This window comes from Mauremys mutica, chromosome 8 (genome assembly GCF_020497125.1).
Source record: "Mauremys mutica isolate MM-2020 ecotype Southern chromosome 8, ASM2049712v1, whole genome shotgun sequence".
Taxonomy (NCBI): domain Eukaryota; kingdom Metazoa; phylum Chordata; order Testudines; family Geoemydidae; genus Mauremys; species Mauremys mutica.
Genome location: NC_059079.1, coordinates 51,399,308 through 51,413,495, shown reverse-complemented (window position 1 = coordinate 51,413,495; position 14,188 = coordinate 51,399,308). Strand labels below are relative to the sequence as shown.

Here is a 14,188-nt window from a genome sequence, read left to right as displayed (position 1 = left end):
AATAAAACTTGGAATACACTCCATTAGAAAGCTGACCTACAAGGTCTCAGACATTCTACAGCTGCTTGGCAGAGGATTGACGCTGGTGTCAGAAAGGAACACTGGTGTTGGAAGAAGAGGCAATATGTACACGTTTTATCTAGTATAGCACGGTATTCATCGTATATAATTTGAAATCAAGAGAAATGGAGCAGTAAAGGATATGAGAGGAGGTGTGATGGGGAGATGTCCTACAAGGAACTTTTTTTTTAATACCTGTTTCCTGGTGCAATCAGGTTCATTCCAAAGGTTAAAAATTGGTTCTTCAGAAATAAAATGCCAGGAGCAAGTCTTATCTGGCATGGATTGTGTAGTGGAGTCCAGAAAGGTAATTAATTCATTAAGAGATGGGCCAATTACCTCAACTTTTCCATGATGTGGCAGAATTGTAACAAGAGACTCCCTTGAGCTCCAGAAAGCTTCCTCCAATAGATCACTGATTTCTGCTCTTGCATTTTTGTGTTTTTATTCCTAAAACACCTGCACTCTTTATTCCCAGCAATACAGATATTGCTAATCAGCATATTGAGTTGAAGCTCTGCTTTTGCTTGGATTGATGCTTGTACATCCTCTTCCTTGATTGTACTTGCTACTGGAATCAAAATACTTCATAATGAGTTATTTTATCTTACATTCCATTCATAGCAACTGCAGATTTCATAGCCTAACCTGAGTGCATGTAAGCACCTGACAGTCTTCTTCCAACTTCTGCTTTACATAAGTCTCCAAAGATTTTGCTAAAATATTATTTTATTTTATTTTTTTGTATTTCTCCCCGCCCCTTCCATTCTGGCTTCCTTAAAGCTAAGATGGAGATCCTTTCTTTAATATAGGTAGATCATTGAGGAAGGCAGTGATGCCCACCAAATATAAGCACAGATGGCCCAAATCTGATCCTGTCAAAACAAATAGGATCAGGATTTGGCTCGGACATTGTCTGTGAGATTTTCAAAGTCAATAAAAAGAACAAGGAGTACTTGTGGCACCTTAGAGACTAACAAATTTATTTGGGCATAAGCTTTTGTGGGCTAAAACCCACTTCATCAGATGCATACAGTGGAAAATACAGTAGGAATATATGTAGATAGAGAGAGAAATGGTTGCCATACCAACTCTAACAAGACTAATCAACTAAGGTGGGCTATTATCAGCAGGAGAAAAACAGTACCGTTTGACTGGAAATTAGCTAATATAGTTCCTATATTCAAGAAGGGGAAAAAAGTGACCCAGGAAACTACAGGCCTGTTAGTTTAACATCTGTAGTATGCAAAGTCATGGAAAAATTTTTAAAGGAGAGAGTGGTAACGGACCTTGAGGCCGATGGCAACTGGGACAAATTACAGCATGGTTTTATGAAAGGTAGATCGTGCCAAACCAACCTGATCTCCTTCTTTGAGAAAGTAACAGATTTTTTAGACAAGGGAAATGCGGTGGATCTAATATATCTAGATTTCAGTAAGGCGTTTGATACGGTACCGCATGAGGAATTACTGGTTAAATTGGAAAAGATGGGGATCGAAATGAAAATCCAGAGGTGGATAAGGAGCTGGTTAAAGGGGAGACTGCAGAGGGTCGTATTGAAGGGCGATCTGTCGGGTTGGAGGGGGGTTACCAGTGGAGTTCCTCAAGGTTAGGTTTTGGGTCCGATTTTATTTAATCTATTTATCGCTGACCTCGGAACCAAAAGTAGGAGTGGGCTGATAAAGTTTGCGGATGACACCAAGTTGGGAGGTATTGCCAATTCGGAAAAGGATCGGGATATCCTCCAGGGAGATTTGGATGACCTTGTAAACTGGAGTATTCGTAACAGGATGAAATTCAATAATGAGAAGTGTAAGGTTATGCATTTAGGGATGACTGACAAGAATTTTAGTTATAAGCTGGGGATGCACCAGTTGGAAGTAACAGAGGAGGAGAAGGACCTAGGAGTCCTGGTTGATCGTAGGATGACTATGAGTAGGCAATGTGATGTGGCCGTTAAAAAAGCTAATGCGGTCTTGGGATGCATTAGGCGAGGTATTTCTAGTAGAGATAAGGAGGTGCTAGTCCCGTTATATAAGGCGTTGGTGAGACCTCATTTGGAGTATTGTGTGCAGTTTTGGTCTCCCATGTTTAAGAAGGATGAATTCAAACTGGAACGGGTACAAAGAAGGGCCACTAGAATGATCCGAGGAATGGAAAGCCTGTCATATGAAAGGAGACTCGAGGAGCTCGGTTTGTTTTCCTTAACCAAAAGAAGGATAAGAGGAGATATGATTGCACTCTTTAAATATATCAGAGGGATAAATACCAGGGAAGGAGAGGAATTATTTCAGCTCAGTGCTAATGTGGACACGAGGACAAATGGATATAAATTGTCAGTCGGGAAATTTAGGCTTGAAATTAGACGAAGGTTTCTAACCATCAGAGGAGTGCAATTCTGGAACAGCCTACCGAGGGAAACAGTGGGGGCGAAGGACCTCCATGACTTTAAGATTAAGCTGGATAAGTTTATGGAGGGGATGGTATGATAGGATAACGGGTTTAGTCAATAGATCAATAACGTGCCACACTGGTAATTAGTACAAAGGGTCAATGTTGGGATATTGTTAGCCTTTTCCAGAGGGTCTGGCTGGAGAGTCTTGCCCGCATGCTCGGGGTTCAGCTGATCACCATATTTGGGGTCGGGAAGGAATTTTCCTCCAGGGTAGATTGGCAGTGGCCCTGGAGGTTTTTCGCCTTCCTCCGAAGCATGGGGCAGAGGTCGCTTGCTGGTGGATTATCTGCTACTTGAAGTCTTTAAATCATGATTTGGAGCATTCAACAGCAGAGTCAAGGGAGAGAATTAGTTCAGGAGTGGGTGGATCGGCTTATGTGGCCTGCATCTTGCAGGAGGTCAGACTAGATGATCATAATGGTCCCTTCTGATCTTGAATTCTATGATTCTATGATTCTAACTTTTGTAGTGATAATCAGGATGGCCCATTTCAAACAGTTGAGAAGAAGGTGTGAGTAACAGTAGGGGAAAATTAGCATTGGGAAATAGTTTTTAGTTTGTGTAATGACCCATCCACTCCCAGTCTTTATTGAAACCTAATTTAATGGTGTCCATTTTGCAAATTAATTCTAGTTCTGCATTTTCTCGTTGGAGTCTGTTTTTGATTTTTTTTTTTTTTTTTTGCTGATGATGTGGCTGGTGTGATTAGGTCATTGATGGTGTCCCTTGAATAGATATGTAGACAGAGTTGGCAATGGGCTTTGTTGCAAGGATAGGTTCCTGGGTTAGTGTTTTTGTTGTGTGGTGTGTGGTTGCTTTTGAGTATTTGCTTCAGGTTGGGGGGTTGTCTGTAAGTGAGGACTGGCCTGTCTCCCAAGATCTGTGATAGTGAGGGATTGTTCTTCAGGATAGGTTGTAGATCCTTGATGATGACACACCATCAAGGGCTCATTCACCTGCTCATCTACCAATGTGATATACGCCATCATGTGCAAGCAATGACCCTTTGCCATGTAAATTGGCCGAACCAGACAGTGTCTATGCAAAAGAATAAATGGACACAAATCAGATGTCAAAAATTGTAACATTTAAAAACCAGTCGGAGAACACTTCAGCGTCCCTGGACACTCAATTACAGACCTAAAAGTCACAATTCTTCAACAAAAAAACTTCAGAAACAGACTCCAATGAGAAACTGCAGAACTGGATTTTTTTTCCTGCTGATAATAGTCCACCTTAATTGATTAGTCTTGTTACAGTTGGTATGGCAACCCCCATTTTTTCATGTTCTGTGTGTGTGTGTGTACGTACACACACACACACACACACACACACACACACACACATATACATATACATGCTTATATATATGTGTGTGTGTATATATATATAATATAATCTTCCTACTGTATTTTCCACTGCATGCATCTGATAAAGTGGATTTTAGCCCATGAAAGCTTATGCCCAAATAAATGTGTTAGTCTCTAAGGTGCCACAAGTACTCCTCATTCTTTTTGCTGATATAGACTAACACGGCTACCACTCAAAGTCAATAGGAGCTAAATGCCCTAATTGCAGTTAGTGCCTTTGGAAAATCTTTACTGTTATCCTTTAACCATAGGTACACCTCACCCTCAGATGGTAAGGTGACAGAAGCCCTACAAATACTGAGGGTGGGGGAGAGGTGGTAACTTAATTATATACATTTTGTTTGTGTAGAGGAGACATCAGAAAGGTATGGGTAAAAATAGTACTTGCACATCCAAAATAGATAGTATTTTGCTACTGTAATGCAATACTGACAAATAGTTATTAAATAAGACATTTTACTCTGAGACGTGCTCAAGATATGAAAGCTTATGATAAACAAGCAAAAGTAACTACTGGCTGCAGAACTACAGAAGTCAAATCTAAACCTCTTGCTAGTCTTTTTTAAAAACAAAAACAGAATGCTGTCATTCTTAGTGAATCTTATATTAGTGTTTTGCTCATTTAAATGAGCATAGAGAGCAGCTGCTTTTTGTTCAGGTCATTGCCTTGGATCTTGTATTTACAATGCTAGAAGTATTGTAGCTATCAGAGCCAGTGCAGAGAGATATCCTGTTTCCTTCCGGAAGCCTGACTTGTTAGAATTGAGTGAGAGTTTGAGTCTATGAATTACTGTAGAAAATATCTTTCTCTCATGACGTTCAGCTAGCCCAACCTTAAGCAGTTGTCTGTAGTATGGAAAAAAATGAGTATTGCTAAATAGGGCCAAAGAGAGAGAAAGTGCACATTTCTTATCAAGATGGTTTGTTTTTCTCAGCTCTATATTGCTTATTACTTGGCTGCTAATGTGGATGTGTACTGAATGGAGAGGGCTTTAAGAAATATTGCTCTGTGGACATAGGAAAAAATCCTGCAATGAAGTCTGTACCTAGACCCCTGTACCTTCCTGGGGCCTGTCACAGGGTGAGCTGGACCCTGGGCTGGGTCTCTGCTACACCTGTGTCAAGGTTACTCCACTTCCCCAGGTGAAGGGATGAGTAAAGTAAGAGCCCCCAGGGAAAGCAGATCTGGAAGGGGATGATTCACTAAAGGCCAGGAGAATGGCCAGGAAAGGGCCACTGGTCATGCTGATTAGAATATCAGCATGAGTTTAGATTAGTTTAGATTAGAGGCCAAATAGCCCATTGTTTAGGGTCTGAAGACTAAGGGGTATAGTAAAGGATGGGGTGTATGTTCCCTCTATGCCACCACCAGCAGGAAGAAAAGACGAAAGCCCAAAATTAGAAACTGAACCCAAGTGATGAGATAAAGACTGGGGTGGGAGAAGACCGACTCTGGGAGCAAAGGCTGTGTCCAACAAGTGTTTGGAGTGTTTCTGTTTAGACTCTGACTCCTGCTGGGGAGGACTTTTGTTTCTTAGCTGGAGGGCTAAGTCTCTGAAGCAACCTATATGCACTGTGAGTTCATAGGACCATCAGAGAGGGAAAACTGAAGTTTGACATTGAGGCAATGAACAGGCCTAAAGCCAGACCAGCTAGGTCTCTTCTGTAGGGTCCTGTTGAAGTCAATAGGGATCTACATGGGGTCAAATGTCTACACACATGGAACAACATACCAGACTGGTTACTGTATCTGGCTGTTCTGAAAAGCCCTGTATTGTATCAGTGTCTCTTATTCTTTTCCTAAGATATGGGTCAACTTAAATGTTGCAGGCAAACTAACAGAGAAGTGACATTCAGAGCTCTTAGCTGTTAAGTTATTTGGACTGGAAAAAAAAAGTTTGGCAAGTAGCCAGAGAGGAAGCTTCAAAGGTGTGGGTTTTTTTTTGTTAAAATATGTTTGAATTTACCCATTCTGGGGCTAGAAAGAAATTAACAAGTTAAGAGAAGTTTCAATAATAAACACAATGGCAGTTTTGGTGTAAATGCTGTGGCAGGGTCTGGAGCAAGCTTCATTGTGGACTCAGGTATTCTGTCTCCACAGCAGCTTGCTGCATGATAGGTTTCTATTATGAGTGAGATTTTCAAACAAACTGCAGTGGGAGCCGTGTTAGATTATGCAGAGAGCTTCTGAAAAATTCTGCCGCCATTCAGTCTGGAATCACCAACAGTGCTTGCATTATGGACCTACTTTCTCCCACTCCCAGCCCCACCTCTGACATGGTCCCTGCATTGAAATTTGTAATGATGTGTGGGCATTTAGTATAACATTAGCTAATGGGTATGATTCTCAACTTGCCTATGCTGGTGTAAATCATGAGTATCTCCATTTAAGCCAATGAAGTTGCATTGGATTTATATAAAACTGGTGTATCTATACTTTAATTAGATATTTTCCCTTGCTGTCTTGTTTTCCCAACAATTGATCCCAAGCACCACATGACCCCTATAACTTGGCTCAGAATCTGAGCCAGATTTCCACATCTATGATATTCAAGAGGATTTGAAATTAGTGAAACAGCTTTGCACAGTGTCCATAACAAGTTGTGCAAATAAAAGATCCATTGGGACCTCTATTAAGCTATGAAATATTAAGCTGATTTATTTGAATTAAACAAGTTTAAATCTCTCCATTAAATGAACTAATACTTAAAATACACAGGAAAAAAATTAAGTGAATATACGATAAAGCAATAGTGGTTTTGCTATTTGCCAGGCATGTCACTCAGAATGAGGTTATCACTGATAATGGTGCTCAGTTCTCCAGTTCAGAAATCAAACTGTTTGACAACATTCTATGTTCTGAATAGCCCTCATCTGGTCTTGGATTATGTCAGTCCAAAGAACAACCTGGACAGAAAAACACTTATTAAGGGAAGCTCAGAAAGATGGTAGAGAACCCTACCTTGTAGGCAGAAATCTGACTTACTGGCATCTAAACTGTGGATAAAACTGGAAAGCCACATTGGAGACAAACTGAAACTAGAAAATGCCAGTTAGAAGTGCTGCTGTGGGCAGCATGCACACCACCGTGTAAAAAGGAAAGGTGCTTAGAATTGTTCAAGGAGACATCACATCATATTCATATAACAATTTTCCTCCTGAATAATAAAGCCCATGGTTGAAACACCTTCTGATGATCTAAATTCTCACAATATGCTGATTTACACCATTTGAGGGCCTGGGCCAAAAGTATTTAAACTGGCTCTGAGCCCTAATATTTTGCTATGAGCCAATGACCTTCCACTGTTGGATATAATAATAAGAACCACCTCTACTTTGAGATGAGGTTGGTGCTGGGAGAAAGGAGAACAAAGGTAAAAAAGGGGAGAAAGGTGAAAAGGAAGGCAGGGGGACCAGTCAGGGCCAGAAGTGAGGAGAAAAGCAGCAGAATATATTAGGAGAGGAATAGAGTAATCATTGTCTAAGATAAGGAGCTGAAAAGAAATATTTGTTATTGAAAAATGCTTGCAATTTACTTTTATTACACAAATATGATCAATCAAACTTCAGAATTCTGAATATGTGTGATGCATGATAGGAAATAAATAAAAAATGGGGGTGGTTAAATAGTGGGGGAGAAATTATCAGCCAGCCTGTTCATGCATTTTAAAATGCTTCGCTTCTCAGGTTAGCTATGGGCATACCCTGATTCACAACACACACAAATGCTTGCCCAACAATAGTCCTCATATATGTTGCTGTGTTAGGATTACTGCTGAGCAAATAATTCTTGGGATATTCTTGTCTGTTTTTTGTTGTGGATAAACAAAAATAAGACCAATCACACGGGAAGGGTGGGGTGGAGAAACCCTGATTTGGGGCTCACCTGAAAAAACAATGTTTTGTTTTTTTCTCATCAAAATGGAAAACAAATACAAATACTAGTTCATTTCATTTTAAGATGGCTATTCACACTTTTTCTCTATTTCGTTTAATCTACTTAAAATTTCAAAAGTTTTGACATCTTGCTTCAAAACATCCTAAAAATGTTACCCAAACAAAAATGTGAAACTTTTTAAAACTTTTATCCTCCTCCCCCCAAAAAAACATTTTCCCAAATTTGACCCAAATTATCAGTTTTGATTAATCTCAAATTGCATTTTTCCATGAATAGTTTATCCACCTTTTTTCCCCTCTAGCTCTAGTTAGGACAGCTCTTGACAAAAGAGCAGGATTTCATAGAATCTCAGCTCCATAAGGGATCATTATGATCAGTGAATCTGACATGCCTAACAAAGGCCATAGATTTCATCAAGTGATCCCTCTATATAGCCGAAAACTTTTTGATTGAACTGAGCATAATTCTTTAGAAACACATCCAGTCTTGATTTAAAGATGCCAAATGATTTTTACCACAAGAAAATTCTATCACATTTATTAGTAAACTGTTCCAAAGGTTATCTACCTGATACCATTTTAGAATGGTAGAAATATTGACAGATTTAGTAGTATGATAGCATATAGAGACTCAGATGAGATCAAGGCTCCATATCGCTAGACATTGAACAAATACAGAAGAGAGAATCCCTGCCAGAAAGAGCTTACAATCTGAATAGAAAGAGTAGAAGAAAGGAGATATTACTATCCAAATTTTAAAGATTGGGAATGAGGCAAGGAGAAATTAAGTGACTTGTCCAAGATCACACAGGAAGAGTGAGACAGAACCAGGAACTGAATCCAAATCTCCTGAGTATTAGCTCAGTGCCTTAATCACAAAACCAACCTTCCTGTAAGCAGTCTACAAATTAAGCACTGAATTTTTGTCTGTACATCAGACAAGCAATTCATTGATACAAATCGACCTAGAAAGTGCTACATGGTATCAGTTTGCTTTAGAAGAAATTATCTAGAGTAATGAGAGAGAGTTTGGTTTTGTTTTCCTCCACAAATAATGAATTTTTTAAAAATAAATTATTTAAATGTGCTGGGAAAGTTAGCATTTTTCTTTCAAGAAAGATGAGCAAGGTCAAGATTAAAACAATCAGGTGAAAGACTGGAGGGGTACTGTGATGCTTCCTGTGGGTACGTACCCAAGGCTGTGAGGTTCCTCATTGCCACCTTCCCTTAGCCTGAGGAAGCCTTGACTGTGGCTGCCAAGGGTCAGCTCCCCAACTCCACCAGCCAGAGGCAACACAAGCACCCCCTCTCAGCCTGTGCAGGATCCCTCTGCAGGTAAGCAATGCACACTCCACCTCCTGAGCATGACAAGTTTCTCTCTGAAGCATCCAGCCTCGGGTCTGCTGGATACTCACAGAATTCACAGATCCGTTATTCCTAAAGGAACAGTACACCCCATCCTGACCTCAGGATCACCACTCCACTCAACTTGCAACACTAGATTTGTTTATAGTGAAAACAAGTAGACATTTATTTAACAAAGAACAGAGATTTGAGAAGAAGCAAGTAGAATTAATGGAACCAAATGGTTACATCAAAAATGAGATCATAACCTGCTTTCTAGAGCCTAAATTTAACTAACAAAACATTCTTCTGTCACATACAGGTTAGCTCAAACAGTCTGTCTACCAGCATTAAACAGCCAGACTGGCTGTAATTCTCCATTCATAAAACAAGACAGCTGACAGCTTGTCCCTTAGGTGAAAAATACCTGGGTGTAAATCTGTATCCCAGGTATAGTTCCAACCAACCATTGCCTTCACTGATAAGCAGGGTAATCGCTGCTGCTTGTTTTTTTTTTTTTTCCTTTCCCCTCTATAGAATCTCTGCTGGAGACTTTTCAAACCCTTGATGAGCATTTTGCTCCATGTAAATAGGCATTCATTGTGAAGTATACAATACTCAATTGACATATAGCCAGACAGGCAAATAAGCATCTGAAAGAAACTTGTTTATCACCTTCTGGTGACCAGCCCCAACTCTCAAACTGTAAGAACATAATTTTGAGTATATAAACATAACTTTGTGCATATTATCCATAAATACATTTTGCAATGACTATATCAGTCATTGCAACATGACATCCTTTGACAAACTACTATGTAGCAACCAGACCTAGGGGAACCCATTAATCCTATATACTCCTGTGACTTCTGCAGTTGGCACCAAGAACTCCCTAGGTCACAGGTTCTATTTTATTCATTGGTTTGAAGCAACAAGTGATAAAGAGGGTTTTTAAAAGTTCATTTGGAAATGAGCACTTTGCTTCATAGTATATAAAATACCAGTATGGAGCCAAATATTATTTTCAAACTTTGGAGATAATGTTTTGAAATCAGAGAATGCATTGAGGATTTTTACCTTTTTTAAAGACTATATTGTTAATGTAAAACTGACAGGAACCATTTAGAACCTCAGCCACCAGTGGAAGAGCTGATATCCATTTTAAATGGTAACTACATAACTGACATTTGGAAGAATTGTATTCCAAATGTTTTAAAAAAAAAGTGCAAGTGCAACTTTTTATTCTGTACAATACTAACCCTCTTTTACACCTTGAAACATCATTTAAAAATAATGACCTGCTACATAATTTTAAATGGCCTCTCTGGTCACAGAATATAGTAGTTGTTTTCCAAGATGGCTTCTGTCTACTTACACTGTAGATCCTACTAATGTTATAATTGCACTTTTTTTTCAGTCTAGGAAGAATAGCAGATAATGATTAAAGTGTGGGGAGGGGGAAGGGAAATGATGGATATGGATGTTGTCTTCTGGCTCCATCAAGGGGAATGGGAATGAGGCAGACAGGCCAAAAGGCAATGTCATGCTTTACACTGTTTGCTGACTCAGGCAGAATTCCTTCTGCTGTGGCATATACTGCCTCTATGCCCCAGAAGGGCTTCCATTCTTTAGAAATATGCAGCTTGTGCTTCCCTCTTGCACAAAGCAACTTCTGCTGGTGATTGCAGAGTACAATAACAGGATAATAATTCTGCCTTCACCTAATATCCTTTAGAGAAGCTAATGCCTAGCACAGTGCAGTGGCAAAAGGGGTCCGTGTTCCACACCCATACAGGGCTGGGCATGTTCTAGACAAGAATTTTAAAAAATAGTGTCAGAATGTAGAAACAAATAGAAACAAATGTTAAAGGACAAGTGTATGTTCAGCAATGATTTAGAGGAGGAAAAGGAGAAAGGGTTGGGTAAAGCTTACTCATAAATTATCCCTTTAGTAAGTCATGGATTGACTTTTAAAAAATGCCAGATTAACTTAAATGTGATTGCAACATTTTAGCAGATGAAATTTAAGGAGGCATTGTCCAGTGTTACCTTGGTGTCACTGAGAACAGAGTTTGACTCATAGCAGCTAGCTCTAACCTCCAGTGTCAGTGAATGCCACAGGATGACTACACTTTGTGTGAGTATATTTTGCTTTATAACTTTTAACTGTACATATCCTTAACTTTGTGACCCCTTGATTTCTTTATCATGGGCTAATTGGAGGAAGAGAGAGTGATTTTACTGTTCCCTTCTGAATTTTAACAGCCTCAGTTAAGTTCCCTGTAACTATAATTTTAATGTTTAGTAATGTTTTCTCATGTGTAAATCCCACACATATCTAGTCTAGGCATCTTTGCTCAGCAATCCACCAATGCCTGGAAACTTTTTAAAAACACTATAACAGAGGCTCAAAGCAAAGTAAGCAGTCATCAGATAAGTGGAATGGTTCTCTCATGGATCAATAATTGGTTAAAAGAGAGGAAACAAAGGGTAGGAATAAATGGTCAGTTTTCAGAATGGAGTCAGGTAAATAGTGATGTCCCCAGGGGTGTGTACTGGGACCAGTCCTATTCAACGTATTCCTAAAGTACCTGGACATAGGGGTAAACAATGAGATGGCAAAAATTGCAGGTGATACAAAAATCACACCCAGGTGAGAGGCAGCATAAAGCACAACTATGTCCTGTGTTGGGCACTATTGATGGAGTGGCTGTGCAGGGATGTAAGTCCTTGTATGGCCTTTGTGTTATGGGGGGTCAGGGTCCTCATCCCAGCATACCCTTATGGAAAAATTCAGTTGAATTTAATAAGGGTGAAGGCTGGGATTATTTTTGAAAAAGGGCCTAAGAATTAAGCACCCAAATCCCCTTGAAATGGAGTGACACGTAGCTGCCTACCTTTTTTTTAGGTTCCTTTGGGAAGAAGAAGATAGGGCAGGAACAGGAGGAGAGTTCCAAAACCTATATGGTTGTAAAAAAATGACTCTTAAAAAACCAGATCCTTTGTACAGGTTGTATGATCCATCTTACGGTATTCTAGTAGGGATATAATTCTATAGAAAGGAAATCCATTCTCCAGTAAGTCCTTTAGGACTCTTCCTTAAGGAGATGGGAGACAGGAGAAGGTGTGGATTAGGGCAGGGGTTGTGTGGTCCACATTTAGGGTACATCTAAGCAGTGGTTAGGAGGTGTGAGTCACAGCTCGAGTAGACATACAGGCCCTAGCTCTGCAGTGTGGCTGTGGTGGCACAGCTAGTGTCTCAGGCTACGTAACCAAAGGGTCAACTAGGTGTTTGAAACAGCTTCATGGCCTAACCTTAGGTTGGATTTCATCATCCCAACCTTCTCTCTCCTTTGTACTTTGACTGCTTGCTTACTCAAGCTTTATAAGAGTGGAGTTAATTTATTCCTTTTGTGAGAATTAAGATTCTTTTCATCATGTCTTTGTCTATGATCTAGTTGAAGGTCCATGTGGGACAAACCTCCTGAAGCCAAATGTCAGAAATAAACTTCTTATAAATCTTCCAAGTGTCCATTTTTGCCCTTAATTCTGAAAGGTAGAATAGTTATCTGTGCAAATCTTGAATGAAATACGGGGGTGACAGAATATGGCTGAATATGGTCTCACAGCAAGCTAAAGGTCAGATAGACAGATCTAAGAAGTAACTAGACCTGTCTAGAACATGGCTTCCTGCTACAGAGCATCTACTCTACACAGTCTAGATGGTCATAAATAAATAAATCACCATATAGTGTAACTGGTCACAAAAAGAGCAGCTGAATATTTTTGATAGTTTTAATGTAGTTTGATTTGTAACCCTTATGAATGCAATCCAGAATAATTTTCTTGTCTTCAGTAACAATAAAACAAATATCTATATCTCATATAACACTTTAAAGTAGTAGTTCTCAAAGTGCTTTACAAAGAACTCAGTATTATTACCCCATTTTACCACTAGGGAAACCTAGATATAGAGAAGTGACTTGTCCATGGCCACCCAGCAGGCTAATGGCAGAGCCAAAAGTAGAACCCACGTCTCCAGAGTTCTGGTCCAGTGTCCACTGCCTCCAGTAGTATTTTTTCCCTATTGGAAACTGCTTTTGTGACAACGTCAAAATGTTTTGGGGGAAAGCGTTGATGTAGATGGGGAAAAAAATCAGTGCCTTTTTGTGACTTGTATATTATAACTTACAATATAAAAGTCAAAATAATAAAGTACATATGAGACAACTTGAGAAGGTCCTTTCAATATTTGTGATCCCTACTCCCCCCACCCGAAACTATTTATCAGGAAATTTTGCCTTTTCATTCTAATTCAGGACTGGTTTTTGCCAATTTCCACCCACACATTTATTATTACTGTTGTTCCCAGTCAAGATCCAGGCCCCCTTGTGTTGAATGCTATACAATCACAATGACAGCTGCTGCCCTGCTAATAAGAATTTACAGTCCATGGTCCTGGTCCTGCAAAGAATTCCACCTTTACTCAGTGGCAGTAAAACCACCAGAAAAAATGATCCCTTATAGTTCCCCTTGAAATAGATTTATTTTGAGTCATTTGAGTTATTTAGATTGAGTCATGTAATGGATCACCTAATCCCATTTCATTGTTGAAGTATGGGATTTTTGTTAATTTAACTGTTATGTTCTCCATACTTTCCACTGGGTATTTCAAGCATGTAAGTGTGCACCCTGTTTATTGTCAATGATAGTATATAATATATTCTTGTAAAAGCTCAATTTTCTTCATTGATATTTAAGAAGGCCTAATGATTTACTTATCATTGCATTAATCAAGCCATCAATGAGTGAAATAAATTATGCTCAGTAACTGCAGGGATTTACCGGAGTAAAGATATATGTTTGAGTTTTCCAAGCCATTGCTTATAAAAATAATAATGAAGTACTTTCATTTCCCATATCAACAAAAATTCTCAAAAGGACACAATCTATTTATATAAACCAGTATTCATGTCTCAGAATGAATATAATGATTTATGTGATCTCCTATACATTCTCTGTCACTCTTGTAAGAAATTAATCAATAATTCATAAATTTCAA

General features: G+C 39.2%; 1 long non-coding RNA gene across 2 annotated transcripts in view; it reads left to right on the top strand.

The window, feature by feature from the left end:
• Positions 1-14,188, top strand: part of LOC123375475 — a 338,256-nt gene that overhangs the window by 45,906 nt on the left and 278,162 nt on the right. The gene's annotated exons all lie outside the window — the stretch shown is intronic.